This window comes from Emys orbicularis, chromosome 5 (genome assembly GCF_028017835.1).
Source record: "Emys orbicularis isolate rEmyOrb1 chromosome 5, rEmyOrb1.hap1, whole genome shotgun sequence".
In the NCBI taxonomy this organism is placed as follows: Eukaryota; Metazoa; Chordata; order Testudines; family Emydidae; genus Emys; species Emys orbicularis.
The window spans coordinates 123,994,531-124,014,132 of NC_088687.1; positions in this window are offsets into that span (position 1 = coordinate 123,994,531).

Sequence of the window (19,602 nt, forward strand, 5' to 3'; positions counted from 1 at the left end):
CCTGTTGGACCAGCTTGAGCACCTGCTCTGGTGCCCAATTCTGCTGCTCGCCACTTAGCCACTGCTTAACTCTGTGCAGGATCAGCCTCTGTATCAGGGGTCGGCAACGTTTGGCACGCGGCTCACCACGGTAAGCACCCTAGCGGGCCGGGCCAGTTTATTTACCTGCTGATGCGGCAGGTTCGGCCGATCGCGGCCCCCACTCGCCGCGGTTCGCCGTCCCGGGCCAATGGGGGCGGCGGGAAGCGGCGCAGGCGAGGGATGTGCTGGCCGCGGCTTCCCGCCGCCCCCATTGGCCCGGGACGGCGAACCGCGGCGAGTGGGGGCCGCGATTGGCCGAACCTGCCGCGTCAGCAGATAAATAAACTGGCCCGGCCCGCTAGGGTGCTTACCCTGGCGAGCCACGTGCCAAACGTTGCCGACCCCTGCTCTATAGATTTAAAGTGCACTACAGAGTATTGCCTCATATGCCTGAATCCACATGCGGCTATACAGCTCGCTGCAGATCAGAGGGCCAAACAGCTATTCCTGTAGCAACATCGCTTGGAACTACTGTTCTGATGTGATGGCACTCTCACTTGTGCTGAGAGGCTGGGATGAAAATGTTATGGGCACCAAACGATTACTGATACTACTAAAAAGCACTGGTCAGGCTACTAGGGCTAAAAACATACCCCCACATTCATTTGGTTTGCTGCAGTGGAAGCACTTTAAGTGAACAGCTGGGATAATTTTGGTTGGTTGAACATTTTGTCATTGCTGTACCAAACCAGCTCACCTGCCAAATGTAGCGCTGCTTTTGAAAACTATGCTGCTGTTACAATTTCAGGCCCCAATTCTGCAGTTGGCTTTGCATGACCAGATCATTTTGCCTGCCTGGAGCCACTTTCATGGTTCTTTCTCCCCACCCCACATCAGACCTGGACAGTGCAGTCATCTCCCTACTTAACCTGCCTGAGATATAGGCCTGTATGATGACAGGGTCACCAAAGCTCAGTCAAGGCAAGATGGACATGATGCTGGTGAAGTAGGGAAAACGCCTGGATGAACTGGTAGGATCTTTCTGCTACCTCTCTTGAGGTGAACCTGCCCACTTTTTGTCAAGTACGTTCAAAATGTATAGGTTTGTTGGATTCCCATTTGCTCCCAAATTTCTAGTAGAGGTGGGTGGCAATGAAGACTCCTTTGCATTTTTCTTTCCAGTGTGAACCTAGCCATAGATAACCATGGTATTGTTACTTCTAGCATGGACCATGAGGCTCTGGAACAGAGCACTTCTTGAACATCCCCTGCAAGATCCAGTTAGCTTGGAACACAGCATGCTACCAGCGTTAGCTATTTAAACACTACACATCTGCCCTAGACCTGGCACTAATTCCTTTGTTTGCTACCAAGTGAAATTCCTGATGTTTATTTTAATCTATAAAGCCCTGCACTATCTGGGGTCTGGCTGCCTTAGAAAGACCTTCCTTCTGCCCAGTTGAGGTAGTTCCCGTTAACTGTTCTGAGGTTTAAACTCTTGGAAGCCAATGAAAGGGCAATTTCAGGCAGGTCTGGGTGAATTTTGGTAACAAAACATGTAGACAGTTCCCTGGGCATTAATTACAGTAACCTGGGCAATGCATAGGTTTAACTAAGCCTCAGTACTCTACTGAGCAGAGAGTATGTAGAACACGATCCTTGAGCATTTCTGTTTTAACACAATCTCCATCTCATTCCTTTTCCTCCTTCACACTGGTCCCACAGAACCCTCCCTTGGCCATGTAGAACAGGGTGGGAAAAATGAGAGAGTAATAGAATGAGAGAGAAACAGAAGCAGCTTTCTTATTTATGTTCCTGGCTAATCTCCACATACACCCATCTAATCTGGGCACAAAATTTGACCCTTATGCATCTATACATGCATTTATGGTCAGTTTTATAAGAATGCTGCTTTGTAGTAAAGATAGTTCTTAAGATACATTTGAATTACATCAGGGTTGACAGCAGCCCATTATTTGAAACCCAGAGGAAATACCATTAAGCAAATGTACTAAATCTGAATACATCAGCTGAATTTTCTAAAACTTTACTCAATACAGAATGTCTGTATTGCTGAGGCATAGTTAGTGAAGACGCCATAGAGGTTTAACCCAGCGCTAGCACTTACATGGATGTCTTGTATTCTAGAAATGCAAACAGATGTCACATAAATTATCCCACTCTTAATATTCAGCTATTATAGAGAACTACATTTTATTTATATTGTAACTTAGTAAATATGGCCCCAAACATACAAATACTTGTGCATGTGCTTAACTTTATGCACATGAGCAACCCTAGTGAAGTCACTAGAAGAGAAGAAGAATGGTCAGGGTGCTAATCTGGGATTTTGGAGGCCTGGGTTTAATTCCTGCTCTGCCATAGGCTTCCTGTGTGACACTGGATAAGCTACTTAACTTGTCCATGCCTCAGTTCTCCATCTCTGCAATGCAGATAATGGTACTTTCCTACCTGACAGCAGTGTTGTGAGGATAAGTGAATACCATTAAAAAGGGGGAATTGCTCAGATACTATGGTAATGGGTGTGTCATTGTCATACCAGGTGCCAGCTCATGCCAAGGCCCCTAGGTTTCAGCTGAACACTGACCAATACATAGCTGGAACCAGTCTGCAAGACAGGTATTAGAATTATTATTATACCTTATGAAATGCTTGTAAATTGTTCCATGCATTAATCTCACTTATAATATCTGTATCCCATGTTATAAGGTAATATTTAAGTGTTTGTATTGTAAGCCTCTGTAACTACAAATGCCCCCCGGGTTACGCAAACCCGATTTACGCAAATCCACACTTACGGAAAAAGTTCCGTAAGCTAGAAATAGTTGGATTGTTTTTTTTTTCATAATTGTCGGGTATACGTTCCCGACTTACGCAAAATTCGAGTTACGCAAGGTGTTCCGGAACAGAATGCTTGCGTAAGTCGGGGAGTGTCTGTATGTAAATCACCAAACAGGAGAAAGATATTAGCTAGTGTGAAACACTGGCTTCCAGCAGAAGATGTTATGTCCTGTCCAACAGGGAAGGCCCAACGTTGCGAGACACACTATTGTGGAGCCTTAAAGGGGACAAAGGACTGTTGAGTGCTCTTCCCTCTTCCTTGGAGATAAGTCTTGCAAGTGATTTCCTGTCATTGGCTGAGAAGCACAAGGCGGAACAGGATAAAACCCCCTAACAAGAAGAAACTATATCTCCATGCTTTTTGGATTCTCAAGGGCAACGTTTTCTAGGCATAAGCAAGAGATCCCCAGGGTTTAGCCTGGGACACATAGAGCCTGCTTATTATGGAAGCTTCTATTACCTTTTGAAACTTAAGACTGTAAATCATTTGTGTGTGTTTACTTGCTTTAACCTTGTAAAAAACTTTAATTTCTTTTTCTTACTTAATAAATATTTAGATAGCTTATTATAGGATTGGTGACAAGCATTGTCTTTGTTGTGAGATCTAAGATAGAACTGACCTGAGGCAAGTGACTGGTCCTTTAGGACTGGGAGTAACCTGAATATTATTAAAAAGCAACAGAGGGTCCTGTGGCACCTTTAAGACTAACAGAAGTATTGGGAGCATAATCTTTTGTGGGTAAGAACCTCACTTCTTCAGATGCAAGCTTATGCTCCCAATACTTCTGTTAGTCTTAAAGGTGCCACAGGACCCTCTGTTGCTTTTTACAGATTCAGACTAACATGGCTACCCCTCTGATACCTGAGTATTATTGTGATTTTTGGTGTAAGGGACCATCTAGCACAAAAGCAAGCTTGCCAAGATAGATCGGAGTACCCAAGGGGACTGTCTGTGACTCCATGGTTAGGCTGTTATAACACCTGAGGAGTTTACACTTGATGGTTGGTGAAATTTAAGTGTAGAACTCACAACCAATTTGGGGTTTGTGCCCTGCTTTTTAACAGTCTGCCCTGAAATTGGTACCTACACTTCTGAGCCACTGCAGGATGGCTTGACACTGGCATAGTCTTGGCAGGATTCACATACCATAGGTCAATTAAAGTTATAGATCATAACCCCAGTGCTGTTAGAACTTTAAACTTGATACTGAGAGTTTTAAAGATTAAAGAATAGACACAATGAGTGAACCACCGTCATATGATGGTCTTGACAGAAAAGACCTTGAACAGTTATGCAAGGAGAGGGGAATATCCTTTAAAATGAAAAGCCCAGATCAGAAGCTGAGAGCTTTGCTCATAAGTTTTGACCAGGCCCCGAGGACTCTCTTACCCCAGGCACTGCAGAGGAGATCACCGCAGAGGAACTGGCCCAATTGCAGTACCTAACAGCCCAGGAAGAACATGATCCCAGCAGAATTGCAGCAAAGAATTACAGCTGCAAAGGCAGATGAGGAGAGAGCCCAGCCAAGATGCATGGAACAACTAGTCAAAGTCAATGAGGAAGCTAAGGAGCAGGGCCCACAGGTGGCAGATAGAGCTCAAATATTGCAGCTTAGAATACTGTCACTCATGTTTACACATTTTATCCACATAGTCATTTGATGAGAAAACAGATAATGGGGGCGGAAAACTGTTTGATCTGATGACCCTCGAGCGATTGTTATGGGTGGTTACAGATGAGGTAAAGGCAGCCATCTGTGACCAAAAAATAAAAAAAAAATAAAAAAAAATCCACAGTTTTACGGGCTGCAGAAGTTGCTGATGAATGTTGAATCAAGGGCCCATGTCTAAGGTGCAATGAAGTGACTGGTCCTTTGGGACTGGGAGTAACTTCAATATTGTTGTGATTTTTTATGTGACTCTATGGTTAGGCTGTTACAGTGCCTGGGGGGGCTTATGTTTGATACTTGGCTGGTGAAATGTAAGTACAGAACATACAACCAGTTTGGGGTTTGTGGCCTGCTTCTGAACCGTCTGCCCTGAAGTTGGTAGTCACATTCCTGAGCCACTGCAGCACAGCTTGACATCCCTTCTTGGGGTCTATGCCACTGTGGCTGGTAGGGGAACATTGCTCCAGGTTCCAACCCAAGGACTCTATAAACAGCAGCTACTCAGTGCTCTATTTCAATTTGTTGCTGCTTCTTCTCTGGGCCTCTTCTTACCTGACTGCTTTTAGCTTTACCCTTACCTCAGGGTTAAGGTTCTCTCTCTCCCAGCAAACCCAGATTAAGTAAATGCAGCCAGAAACAAACTCTGGTTGTCCCTCAAGCTCCTTTGGCCAGAAGAGAGCGCCCTTCTGGTCTCAGCCAGGAACTGACCTGCTAAGCCCCGGCAGCTCCTTTTATCTGATCTTACTGCACTCTGATTGGCTGCTTCCAGGAGGTCTCCCTAGACAGACCTGGAGGACCCAACTTCACTCCTCCTTTCCTGGGGAAGAGTACAGTAGGACCATGGGGTATCATGTAGGGAGCTGCAAAGGCCATGTACCCTCTGTCATACTCCTGAAATACTTTTAAATATCTAGATATGAGCAAATCCTTTTTTTAGCTGAAGAGCATTAGGAAAGTGCTATGCAACCTATCTAAGTTCCTTCTGATGGGAAACAACTGTGGTTGCAGTACAGTAGGAATCTGACTACCCCATGAGGATCACATCACAGATCAAATGTGTTTAAAATAGAGAACCTGTAAGTTCCCCTGTCATGTCAAAGGCAGAACTTCCAGAAGAGTAATAGAGAACAAGCATAGACACAAAAGAATAATGGTGATGGACTCTAAAATACTATTTTAAACTGCATACCCTTGAATGTGGATTCCCAGCCTCAGGCACTGTTGTGAATAACTCTTTATGCGAGGAAATTGTTTTTGAAAAATGCCGCTCATTTGATTTTTTTCTTTTACTTACCTGTGATATCAATGTTTGGATCATGTACAAAAGCAAGATCATGGATGACAGATCACTGTGCTCGCAGATACAGTCAGGTAAATAAATAGACTCAATTCATGGAGTCTTGGCATTTATTAACAATTGCTTAGAACAAGGAGTCTGGTGGCACCTTAAAGACTAACAGATTTATTTGGGCATAAGCTTTCGTGGGTAAAAACCTCACTTCTTCAGATGCATAGAGTGAAAGTTACAGATGCAGGCATTATATACTGACACATGGAGAGCAGGGAGTTACTTCGCAAGTGGAGAACCAGTGTTGACAGGGCCAATTCAGTCTCCACTTGCGAAGTAACTCCCTGCTCTCCATGTGTCAGTATATAATGCCTGCATCTGTAACTTTCACTCTATGCATCTGAAGAAGTGAGGTTTTTACCCACGAAAGCTTATGCCCAAATAAATCTGTTAGTCTTTAAGGTGCCACCAGACTCCTTGTTGTTTTTGTAGATACAGACTAACACGGCTACCCCCTGATACTTGACACAATTGCTTAGAAATTCCTCTAAGCACTTCCCTGACAAGTACCATCAAAAAGCAGTAAGTTTCCCTTTAAGAACAGTCCTCTGTGCTGGTGTTATTCAAGCCTCTAGCTTTCCCTGGAGTGGCTATGTAGCCCTAAGGATTAATCTGCTTGTCTGTATAAATATATTTTTCTTATAAAATGAGTATTTGATGTATTAGATTTATAGATTTTATATTAAAAGTAAGTTTAGCTGTAATGCAAGAGACCTACCTACAGGTTAAACTCTGTATGTTAAAGCTAATGCATAGTTAACACCTTTTTGAGACCCTTTCCAGGAAAAAGTAAAATTAGGCAAAACACCCACGCAGATGTCTAGAGACCTTTACCTAAACCAATAGTAAAATGGGGCGGAAAATGAGGGGTTTTGCCCACATTCTAACGTATTTACCACAAGTGCGTACATACTTGTAATCCATGCGCACATGCCTACTAGCCTATGGGTAAGTGTACCCTAACATTTCCTTGGGGGAAGAATGAAATATGGGCATAAGAGGGAGGATTTCCGATTAAATACCTTATAAAAAGGCAGGCAGCTTGACATTAGACAGGCAATCTACCCACCTATCTGCTCCTGTCTACTCTTCATTGCCTCCACCTTTCAACTACGTATCGATACTACTCATCTTCCACACGACTATTAACTATTGATAGGTCGTTCTTCATTCTTTTCAAGACGGTAAATTAAAAAGGGATTTAATCTCATTTACATTTTATTTAGATAAGGCATATAGAGTTAATTTAGAAAGCAAGTAACTTTGCAGTAGCTTCTTTTACTAGAAGTGTGAAAAACGCCCAAGGTGTAGCAAGCACCAGATTATCATCAAGAACAGGGTGTGAGTATTAATCCATTTTGCAGTGTATAGCCTTATATTCTCTTAAAGAACTGTGATACGACTGTGACTCTGTAATTCTAACTGTTTTACCATTTACTTACTATCTTCATTGATTTTAATAAAAAAGTCTTTATGACTACATCTGTTTCTGTGTAAACTTCCTGTCACAACCCCGAATTTCCTTTTATAAACTCTGGGAAGCCTGATTCAGGACGAACTCTATCTTCTGATTAAACAAATTGGCGAGCCAAATACTCATACTAATTAACATTCACAATAATTATTAAAACTATTAAATTAATAAAATTATTAATTAATTAAAGAAAAGTTAATTAAGTGGATAAATTAAATCAACACTACTAGCCCACCCCAAATCAGGCTACAGCTATGTCACTGTCCTTTCAGCACAGAGCCCAAGCTGTGTGGAACAGCTGCAGAGAGAATTTTGAATCTTGGATTTTCCTATGATCCTTTATTAGCCAAAAGCTTTGGAAGTCCTGCTTGTTCTTGTTTTTCATAGAGTTTTAAGGCCCGAAAGGACTATTAGATTATCTAGTCTGACCTCCTGTATATCACAGATCTAGAATTTCATTCAGTCACTCCTCATTTGAACCCAATTACTTATGTCTTATTCTTTCTCTCAAAAAGGAATGAATTAAAAAAATGAGTCAAATGTAATAACAGCACCAAATCCTGGCCCTGCTCCCTGGATGGAATGGAGCCCAGCTGGAGTTTCCTGGTTACACTCCACATTCACAGAGCACTGTCCTCAGGAGCCATCCCAGAGCTTCCACAGAGCTTGATTGTGAGGGAGCCAGGGCCTAGTGCTGCTTTTCCACCTGCAACCTGACCCAGTCCCTGCCCTACCTGGACAGGCTGCCACAGGAAAGCAGAAATCAACCCCACCCTATATCTCCAGCACCGCCAACCTCACGTGTTCATAAATCACAAGTCATGAACGTATAAATCATGAGATTGGCTTAAAAACCATGTGACTTTAAAGTTTGGGGGGCTGCTTTTTTATTTGCCCTCTGGTTTCTGAGCCTTTAGGGTGCAGTTGGGTCTCGTTTTCAAGCTTTTCTCTGGAACCAAGAGGACTAGAAATTACTTTTTTGTAAGGAAAGCTGAGATTCTCCCCCTAAGGACATCTTTCCAGGAGCTGGGGCTTTGGGAAAATAGCAAACATTGTGAGACTCACGAAAGAATCACTAGAGTTGACAACACTGCATTCAGCAGGATTGTGAGGAAGCCAGAAGCCAATGCTCCTTTTCCTCCTGCAACTGGTCTGGCCCCTGCCACACCCAGAAGGGCTGCTAGCAGAAGACATAAATCGCCCGCCAGCCCCTACCACCATCCAACAGAACCAGAGGCCAGGCTGGTTTTCCAGCTGCAGCCTGGCCCAGCCCTTCCTCTACTATTGGTGCTTCACCCAGGCCTTCCCCTGGACACTCTGGATAGCCCCCTCTGCCAGATTTGTTTTGTTAATGAAGTGGTTGCTTCAGAGAGGACAAGAACCCCCTGGAAACCAGGTGCCGTGGGGGTGGGGAATAAGCCCCACAGAGAAGCAAGTGGTGCAGGGGGGAAGGCAAGAGTCCCACAGGGAAGTTGGCACCCTAAGAGGTAAGGGCCACATGGGGAAGCAGATGCTGTGGCTGGTGATGGTAAGTTATTCTCTCTCCTGTAAGGCTGTTGAGGAAGGAGTGGGCTGAGGTGGATGTATTTATAGGCAGCCCTTTGCTTATTGTGTGATTGTAATGTATGTGGGAGGGGCCCAGAACACAGGGTGCGTGCCTGGAGTTACAGTTTAGAAATGTACCCAGCGTCCTCCTCAGGAAGGAGAGTCCCTGACTCCACCTCCCTGGGGACTTAGGATGCAGCTAAGGAAGTACCGCCATGTGCTCATCTCCACTCAAATGCCTCATTCTGTCTGAGGCCTCTCTCAGCGCTTTCACAAGCATGGGCCAGGGTTCAGCCACGTATTGACTACAAGGAGTCTACCCTGACACCCTTGTTTATTGGCTGCACTGGCAGCTCCATGACCAGAAAGATATCCAGATAGGGCCCCAATGTACTCTGTTTCCCACATGACCCATGTTTTCTGAAATCTGGCATACAAACAACGCCTGGGAGCCAAATTATTTTACAACAAAGTGAGTGCAAAGGAGAAGTAACCTAATGCTTTTGTATCATTTTGTAGCAGGTGATCCTCTAACAAACAGAACCTTGCTTTTTTATTGATGTTGAAGTGGGGTATATGGGACACTCAGATACTGGGCTGATGAGCAGCAGTACAAAACTCTAACACAGGCAATACACTCCTATGCTTTCTCCTTGCTCCTTGTAATAAGACTCAATCATTTTTCAATGTGCGAGATCATGCTACAGTTTGTATAAAATAGTTCTGAGACGTTGCTGTGGTGCTATTAATCCTAAAGGCTGAGTGAATAAGCCGTAGCAAATAATTTATCTGATTAGCCTTTTTGCAGTTTGGAATTTGTCTGTGACCAGCTTGTGATTGATAAGTGAACAATTTCTCATCCTGTAGATGGCTCAGGAGCATGTCATTTTGAGTGGGTGATATTTGAAATGGGAGCTCTGTTGGTTTGTTTACATAGGGGAAATGGAATGGTTTCTGTTCCTGGATTGGATCATTGTAACTCTCAGAATCAGACTTCCTGCAGTACAAATACTCACGTGGGTTAGATGTACAAAATATTACCACTGTCTATTTACAAATAAAAATCATAACTAGTAGTAGTTATTAAGAAATCGTGTTGGAAGAGACTGTTAAATATGTTGTAGATGTTTCTGCTGTAAGAAACAGGTTCATTTCTACCAGTTCCCTTTATTTTGCTTATTTTTTTTAATCACTGGATTGACAAAATTGTGTGTCCTTCTACCTCACAACCTGTCAAAGCTGATTGTGTGTGTCTATTGAAAGGCATACTGTGATGGCACAAGGGTATACAAGTGTATAACTACATAGCAGTTCATACACCTGCAAGATTCAGTGTATAACTGCTGCTCCTGCTTAATGCTGATGGTACGGTCATTATTAGACAACAACAACAACAGGAAATGTTCAGTGTGTGAAGCCGGCTGACTGGGCACTGTCTCTGATGGGTGTTCTCTGTCTGTGGTGCTGAATGAAGACTCCATTCCCCCACAATGCCACGCTGTCCTCTGATGCTATTGCTGTGACTGAGCTCAAAGGGACCACTGAAAAAACACAATCTGTCCTCTTTTGGGCTTGCTGGGCAGCAGACAATGTGCCATTAATTATTATCAAGAACTGTAGCCTTCCCATGATCTGAAAAATGCTTTGTATCCTCCTTGTTAGTCTGCATAAGCGTGCGTGCACCACAGACATGCACTCTCCCCAGGCTAGGCCTGCTGGCTACCCACAATAGTCCTGGTGTTGGGAGGTGTTCAGCAGGATGTTGTGAATAGGAGACACTGGCTCAGTCACAAGGCTCTTCCTCTTCTCCTGTCTACTCCTGGCCTGCTGCATTGGGTCCCCGTAGAGGCCATACATGGTTAGCTCTGGTTCCAGCTGCACAGGTGAAAAAAAAAAGGCTGAGGATTTGTCCTGAATTTTCAAGACAACAGAACATTAATATGGGATCCTCTTTCTCTAGCTGCATTAGTAGCAGCAAAACACATCCCTGAAGCTCAAAATGTGCCCCGGCAATCCCTTGTCTTGGGCAGGTTCAGTAGATCTCAGTCCCATTCATAGTCCCTTGCTGACTATGAAACTAGCCAGATGAGTAAAAGTAGTAGGAACTCTGTTTGCAGCAAAATGGGGAACAGCTGCAGGCACACGCTGTATCATTTCCTCCAGCAAAAGACTCTCCCTAACTTAGACTCAATCAAAACTGACTCTATGTGCTCATGTCGGAAAGTCAGAACCCCACCCTTTACACTTTCCTGTGGGAGGCCTGGGTCTGTGTCCTGGTTGAGCGAGCAGGCACTGCAGACTCCCTGGAGAGTTAATCAATCTGGCTCTTTTCTTGGCTATTAGGGCTGCTTCCAAGTGGCATGAGGTGCTCCCTCCTCAATAAGGCCTGATCATGCTGCCTCTAAAGTACTCCTGTCAACAGGCCAAGAAATAAAACCCAGGCTTCTTGTGCTGCATGTCAGTTCACAAAACCACAGAGCAACAAGGCCACCCATTAGATAACCGAGAACCTTCAAATAATTGACACCCTTGATATTAGGGTTCAGCTGATATACAGATTGGACAGCGACAGAATGTTGGGTTATTGCAATATGGATTGTGGGATTGCTATAATATTTTTTCTGGAAGCAGCAGTTCACTTTAAGTACTTTGCTGACAATTTTGAATGGCTTCTATTGGTATTGAATAGGACCAAGCCGAGAGGAAAATGAAAAGAAATCCCTACAGAGGTCCCACAGTTTCTGGGAAAATTCAGTGTCTGCTTAGACTGTAAGGTCTTTGGGGCAGGGCCTGTCTTTTTGTTCTGTGTTTGTACAGTGCCTAGCACAACAGAACCCTAGTTCATGACTGAGTCCCCCAGGCACTATCTCAAAACAAATAAATAATACATCATAATAATTAGCTAAAATCTGTTCAATCGATGTGGCTTTTTATATTGTGCTTCTCACTGCAGTATGTTGTAACAAGCTCAAGTGGCTTGAATTTGAGGCTCGACAAATTCAGACTCAAGATAAGGTGCATTTTTTTTCTCACAGTGAGTAATTAACCACAGGAACAAATTACCAAAAAATGTTTTAAAATCAAGATTAGCTTCCCCCCTCCCCCCCAAAATAAGCTCTATGTCAAACAGGCATTAATTCAGGGAAATCCTATGACTGATGCTGTGTAGGAAGTCAGACTAGATGATCACAGTGGTTCCTGCTGGTTTTATAACCTATGAATCCAAGTGCCTCACAAAGAATACAGAACCAAATCTATTTTTACTCTCTACTTCCCCTGAAGCAATTGAAACTATGCTTGCTTTTGTTTTGATTCGATTCATTTCTTGTCTCTTCTCCTTCTGATCCCTTTTCTACTTACTGCTACCCTTCTTTCTTCTCTCTTCACTTCTTTCTGCCCCTTGTTCACTGACCTTCTCTGGCTTTCATTGCTGTTTTTAGTTCCAGCTCAAGCAGGGCTAAATTGAAGAAGTGAGAATCCATGTTCATTTCTGTTGTCCTTGCACATGATACTGTACCATGGGAACATAGGCCAGAGCTAATTTTGAGGTGCCATTGGTGACTCACATTTAGTAGAATCATTCTCTTTACTGCACTTTGGGTCAGGCCTTCTGTGAGTAATCCCTTTAAGAGCAATGTGGCTGCACATGGAGTAAGGTACTACTCGGTGCAGTTAAGTGTGGCAGAATCAGGCTCTGAGAGAACAGGGTCGTTCTCAAACAATAGAACAGGGGTGGCCAAACTTATTGACCCTCCAAGCCGCATATGACATTCTTCAGAAGTTTGAGAACAGGGGTGCACCTGCCGGGGCTCGGGGCTTCAGCCCCATGGGAGGCACCTGAGGGGGCTCAGGGCTTCAGCCCCACTCCTGCTGAAGCCCCGAGCCCCGGCAGTTGCACCATGCGGGGCTGAAGCCCCAAGACCCCTCCCCGCTGGGCAGAATCCCCTACACCACCGCCCTACTGCAAGGCAGAGGTCCAAGCCCCGCCCCCAGTCTGGTAGATGGACAATGGGGGGGAGGGATGTGGGAGGGCTCAGCGAGACACACTTTAATGGTAAAAGAGACGCATGTGGCTCACGAGCCACAGTTTGGCCACCCCGCAATAGAAGATGTATAGCAGAGTATCAACAGCCGGCAGCAAGCCACGGTCTCCCCCAGTGGCTTCAAATACATACAGAGAGGTAATTAGATTGAACCCCTGCTTGTGTTTTTAATAATAATCCCCAGCAATTACAATGCAACTCAGTACAAGTAAGAAAAGCATAAAACAGGAATGTCTTTCCTTTTAAAACAAATCAGGCTACTTGTCAATGCCCAACTATTAAAGTATCTGTGTGTTTGCTTCTATCTGCCTAGCATGACCATTAGGATAAAAAAAAGTGTAGGAAATATTCTCATTGAAAAAGATCAGCTACCTGAAATAGAGATCACCACCTTTCCCTTATGAACACACACACAAAAGGCCCATTGTACTGAAAAGTTCAGAATATTTCACAAAAATATTGGGTTGCCCATAGATCCCCTATTTCCAATGAACGAGAGTTAACTTTTAAGTTAACATGGGCTGGGCACTGAGATACAGCTGGTGCCTTCTCCTCTCCCCTTCCCGTCCCTCCCCAGCTGGCTTGCGGGAAAACAGCAGAGGAACCAGCCAGAGACACCAGCTAGTAGGAGCAGAAGCAGTTGTGCCCTGTGCTAGTTGGCTGTTTGCTCCAAACCCCCCCCCCCCCCCCATGTCTTCACCTCAGCTTCACTCCACACCTGTCCCTCTTACCGGGTCTCCCCCACACCCTCCTTCCCTTCCACGTTCCCTCTCCCTTCATCTTTCTTTCTTATTTCGATTTGAGCATGTAGCCAATCCCATCTCTATTCAGCAACGAGCTTATTAGTAATGTTAAAAGTATTAACAAGACTAATACTATCATTGATTTCAAAGTTAAGCATGGGCTACAATGCTTTCCTGAATCTGGGCCTTAGCGCCTGACCCAGCTTACACTGAAGTTAATGGACATTTTTCCATAGCTTTCAAAGGGTGTTGGGTCAGCCCTTTAATTTTTAATTCCTATGATCACCTGAACATATCGAAATTTCACATGATTGCATTTTCTGCCCTCTTAGTTGTACATGCATTTGGAGACGGGAGTGCAAGATGCTGGCTTCCCGGTGACCCCGTGGCTTTTATGCAGCAGGTTAAGCTCTCTGGTTTATTTTCTTTTACTTTAGTGGTAGACTTTTTTTGTTCTCATGTCCCTCCATGCTCATCAGCTAGGCCACGGTCCCTGCCAGCCTTGTGTCGTGCCAGGAAACAGATTCCACAATAAAGGATCTCTTCAGAGTTTTTTATCCAGTTAGAAATTACATTAATTCTATTCAATTCTCCTCGCATGTTCCCGGAGACTATTAAATGTGACAATTAACCAGTTGCTTTGAGAGCTTCTCGGTGCCTATCTGAACTCCCGCTGCGCTAGGCAATTGCGTGACAAGGTCTTGGCAGAAATGCACGTGCTCTCCACCGGCAGCCTTCTGAAAAACGGCCGGGCCCCAAGGTTTAAGAGTTTATACTGGCTGAATTATTACACACGACTTACTTCGACCGGCTGCTTAAATAAATAATAATTCCTCCTCCAGGAAACACACAAAACCCCGGAGTACGTGATTCTCCTAACCTGGCAATTCTACAATCCCTAACCTGCTCCCAGCCTCCAAATCCCATCCCAATGCACCTCTAGCAACCTGCAGTTCGGACTGGTACACACGGGAGTTTAAAACAAAAACGGAAAGGAAGTCATCATGAGATCGATGGCAATTATCGCAGCAAATTGCCTCTCGAGCAATTCTTAAAGAGGCGTGCGAGCCCGAAAAGCCAGCACCCAATATCGGCCCCCAGCAACATCATGAGAAAGGCGCTGCAGCTCCTGAGGCCTGGGTAGACTTCTTTGTAATCAGGATCAGCCTTATAGCTCGTTCTTGGCACACTTGGTGCAGAGTGTCAGAAGGAAAAAATAGTAACGGCAAGAAAAACATCTCTGTCTCTACATCCAGAACGGAATCACGGACATATGTTACTTCTATAATACACATAACATCAGTGGGACCGTAACATTTTCAATCAGGCATGATGATATTATTGTCAAGATGTCCCACGGTAAAGCTGGGTACGTTCCTGACACAATAACAAACGTGTTTGTTCCCCCTGTCCTCGTTTCGTAGATGCCAAGAAGAACGCCCTCTTATATACTGTGTCTTTAAATATAAATGGCTTTCGGTTTAAATCTCTTTGCCACTTCTCTACCCATTACGTTACAAAAGAAGGAGCGCAGGGTTGTTGTAATTGTAGCAAGTAAGTCCCTGAAACCTTGCAAAGTATTAACCTTCTTCTTTCCAATTGCAGGTAGCCTCCCTCTTCCCCTCCCCCTCTACAAACATGTTCACATCAACAGATGCATTTTTAAAAGGTTTTGAGTTGCCTGGAACGCCCCAGCCTGATAGCCAATTACCCTTCTACCCCTAATACATGTTCACTAAGGAATACAACAACTGTCAGGGATGGTCTGATAATACTTAGTCCTGCCATGAGTGCAGGGGACTGGACTAGATGACCCCTCGAGGTCCCTTCCAGTTCTATGATTCTATGAACATGTTTAGGGTCACTTCTTTTTAGTTCTCTCCCTCCCCCGCACAGAGACATTGCGCCAAAACAGAATATCACCTGTCCCTATTTAATTGCAAACCCAGTCGAGCTCCTGTATACTAACTGGTTCAATCATATATAAATAGCAGACACAGAGAGTCCCTAATGCCTTTTCAGTGCCATCCCACTAAGAAAGCTAACGCCCTTTCATTTCTGCTATTTAAACAATGAAGGTGTTTACTAAATCAGTTTAAACACTGAAGTAGTGGCGGATTCCTTCTACACAACAGGCGGAGAAATCCAAATGGGTTGTATCCCTTCCGGGGAGACAAACTTGAAGCGATCGACCTTGCACTTTGCACTTTGGCATCTTGGATCAGCTATTATTGCCCTTTCCAACTGGAGATGTTGTCAGGGTAGAGATTTTTTGCCGGTGCAAATACGGAGGATAAAGAATCTGGTCTAGAATCCCCCTACACGTCGAAAGGGAATTACGGGTGTGGAAGTGGGGTAGGATTTGGACTCTACCTCAAACGCTCTGAATCATATCGTGTGGCTCATACGATAAACCGGCGGGGGGTTACTGGGGTGCTATAAATATCAAACAACTCGAACCATTTGCGGAAGCAGATAAGGTCAGAGGTGCGAGATGTTCTGTACCATTAAAAGTAAATTTTAAAAGAACTGACCTCTCTCTTATGCCTTTCACGAAGCTCTAAGGCTCACGGTTTAGGGGCTCTAATCCCGAATCAACAACATATGAACGTTACATTTTCAAAGCTAGTCTCCCGCAAAAACCCAACTAACTCTGCCTCGCTCTGGTACGGCTTACCTGGCAATAAGTCATTTTCTCTTCAGCACAAACACTTGGGTTGCCTTTGTTTCTGTTCGGGTATGTATAAACTGGATTTCCCCCCCTCTTTTGCATTCTCTCTTTCCATTTAAAAATATTTCCCTCCATTATTTCTATTCTCAAAGGTATTTCTAGGGCACACATTGACAGTACTGAATTCAGGAAAGAGCTTTTGGCAGGATCTTAAACTACATCTGTTTATGATTTTCTAGCATGATGTTCCCTTAATCCTGCAGTTTAAAAATCAAAGACAGAATGGGAAATATTAGCATTTCAGTGTTGCCCTATATTGTTACTGATCATTAAACTGCAACATAGAAGAGATGAGGATTTCCTCAAATGGCCCACGTGGCGCTCGATGAGTTGCAGAGTTTATTATTAACTCTAATGTTTTTACTTAATATGGATAAACTTTGATTTTACGAGACTGCTTCTTTTTTTTAAAATTGTCCTATAATAAAACTGACTGTAAATATCCTCTTCCACCCTAGGAATCGAATTACTGCCCTAATAACTATATTAACAAAGTATATGTCAGTGTAAATTCCAGCGATTTGTATTTCTCTTAACAATCAAAGTTAAATTTTTCCTCGATTGTACCGACCAGTATGAAATGTACAGAAAACATAATAACATTTCTCAATAGCTTTAAATGTGACTGATAGTATATGTGCATTTTACTTGGAAAATGAGTTCATATCAAAGGCAGACACGTTGCATTACGGTGTGAGTATTGCGTATTGGAGATCATCTATATCTGTGTATAGTTAGCCTTTTAGTTATAGCCATTTTAGAGACTGTTTTCAATATCTAACCGCCTCTTGAACGTCCTGATGGAGTTTCATCATGGTTTGAGCACATTTCTATCAATCGGATTTTGTAGAAAGTGATTGCGCTGAATTCTCCAGCCCTAGCATGATATGGTCAGATTTGAATAGGTTTCTCTTCTTCATTCTACCACAAGAAAGGCGCCAGTTCTGAATACCATGATACTACAGCCTGTATACTAACTGGTTCAATCATATATAAATAGCAGGCACAGAGAGTCCCTAATGCCTTTTCAGTGCCATCCCACTAAGAAAGCTAACACCCTTTCACTTCTGCTATTTAAACAATGAAGGTGTTTACTAAATCAGTTTAAACACTGAAGTAATGGCGGATTCCTTCTACACAACAGGCGGAGAAATCCAAATGGGTTGTATCCCTTCCGGGGAGACAAACTTGAAGCGATCGACCTCTGAGTAACTTGCACTTTGGCATCTTGGGTCAGCTACTATTGGCCTCTCCAACCGGAGATGTTGTCAGGGAGGCCAGGGTAGAGATTTTTGCCTGAACTTGTGCTAATCAGAGGACTCGCATCTCTCCCTTGTCAGTTACCCTCTACCACCAGCCAAGCTTGGCGTTGCGCTTTGATGGAGAAAAGTGGGGAAAGAAAGAAAGAAAGAAAGAAACAAACAAACCACCCCACCCCACAGATTATACTTCGAAAACGGATCATTTGGGGCCCAGTGTTCAGTAGAAGCAGCAGGCTGGGGAGGTGGAGGAGGGGAGGGACTGGTACCCCCAGGGTGATGCATGGCTAGTGCCTCTGGGCGCCGAGGGGCCCCGTGGAGTACAGAACCGGCGGGTACCCAGGTGCTTCTCAATGATGCACCAGGAGTCCTGGTTTCCGAAGGGCAACGGAGTGCCCCTGAGAGTGCAGACGTGGCTTTTACCCAGCAGTTGCGGGCGGGGGGCAAAGAAGCGGGTACTCCCTATGCTAGGGAGGCCGTGGCCTGGATCTAAGAGGAAGCCTTCTCATCCCCTGCGCTGGGGCTGGACCCGCACCTGCCCCTTCCATTTGCTGATCCATATGTCTCGAGCCGCGTCTCCAGGGGCTCCCCCTTTCTCTCTCTTCCCAGAGTAAGGCCTTGGGCTGGGACCTCCCTGACCCAAGGAGGTCGAGTATTGATCCCGAGCGTCGCCCCGCTCCAAGCAGCAATGCTGCAGGACCGGGTGGGGGAAGGAAGAAGCAAGACCCAGGAAAGATTTTCTCTTTACTCGAGCAGATCCTTGGTGTCTGCGTCCCCACTCCCGTCCTCACCCCCAGATCTTACCCCCAGCAAAGCTCAACGCTTTTTTCATGGAAACAAATACAAGCAGAGGGGAGCCATTCATGTTACAGACCGGCCATTTCTCCGCGAAGCGCTCAGGGGATCAAGCAATGAGCCAGCCCCTGCTGGGTCTGTGCGCCAGGTTCCCCCTAGAAGAAAACTCAGAAAGGAGAGAGACAGATAACGAGAGGCAGGGTCTGGTCTCTCCCTTGCCCCCAAAGCCAGCCCGCTTGAGGTTTAGCAGAGTAGATGGTGCAGAAAGTGCAGAGGAGGGTGGGGGTGGCAGACCTGACTTATTCACACAGCTTCAGAGCCGGCACATGCTTTGTCATCCCACCGAGTCTAACGGGACTCGAGCCCTTTGTTCTGTTGCTTTCACAGAAATTACCTGTGTGGATGCAACTAGCTCCCATTTTCTCCTGGGTTGAAATCCACGGCCGGCTACCACCCCCCAGCTCCCTGGACTGCCACTGGCGCTCAGTAGTTTGATGGAGGAGAAGGTGGGTAAAAGGCCGCCGGGCAACAAAGGCCAAGGTGTCTGTAGTCCCTGCGTCTCGCAAGGGGGCGTGGGGCCCTTCCTAAAGCCCCCTCCCCCCCAGTTACGGACAGCCTGGGCGATGGGGGGTGATTTTTCGGCACTCCTTGCCGGAGTGGATCTTTTGGGTTCGGTTCTGGATTCCTTGCCTTTCTCGAGAGGAAGGATCTTTCGCTCCGGGCCCTTCCCCTAGATTGCAATGTGTGTGTGTGTCGGGGGGGGGGGGGGGTTGGTGGTCAGCGGCATGGTGGTATTTGCATGCTGCGGAGTGGGGCATCCTGCGGTGTGGGGGGAGGGGGGGACAGGACCATAACGTTGATGCAAACGACTACAAATAAATGAATACCTGAAATCAATCGGTTACCCGACCCACACAAGCTCTGTCCCCATCTTTCCACGCAAACGGCAGCCGGATTGGTTTTGTTTTGAACCCTGCCCTGATTGCGGCAAATGCACCCCCTAAACCCTAGCAAGGGGCTAGAGAGCAGTGTCTGGTTTGGAAAGAATTGCTGTTAAAAACTCTTTGCATTTCAAAGGCTTGGCGCAGTTACAGGGGGGCAAACTTAAATA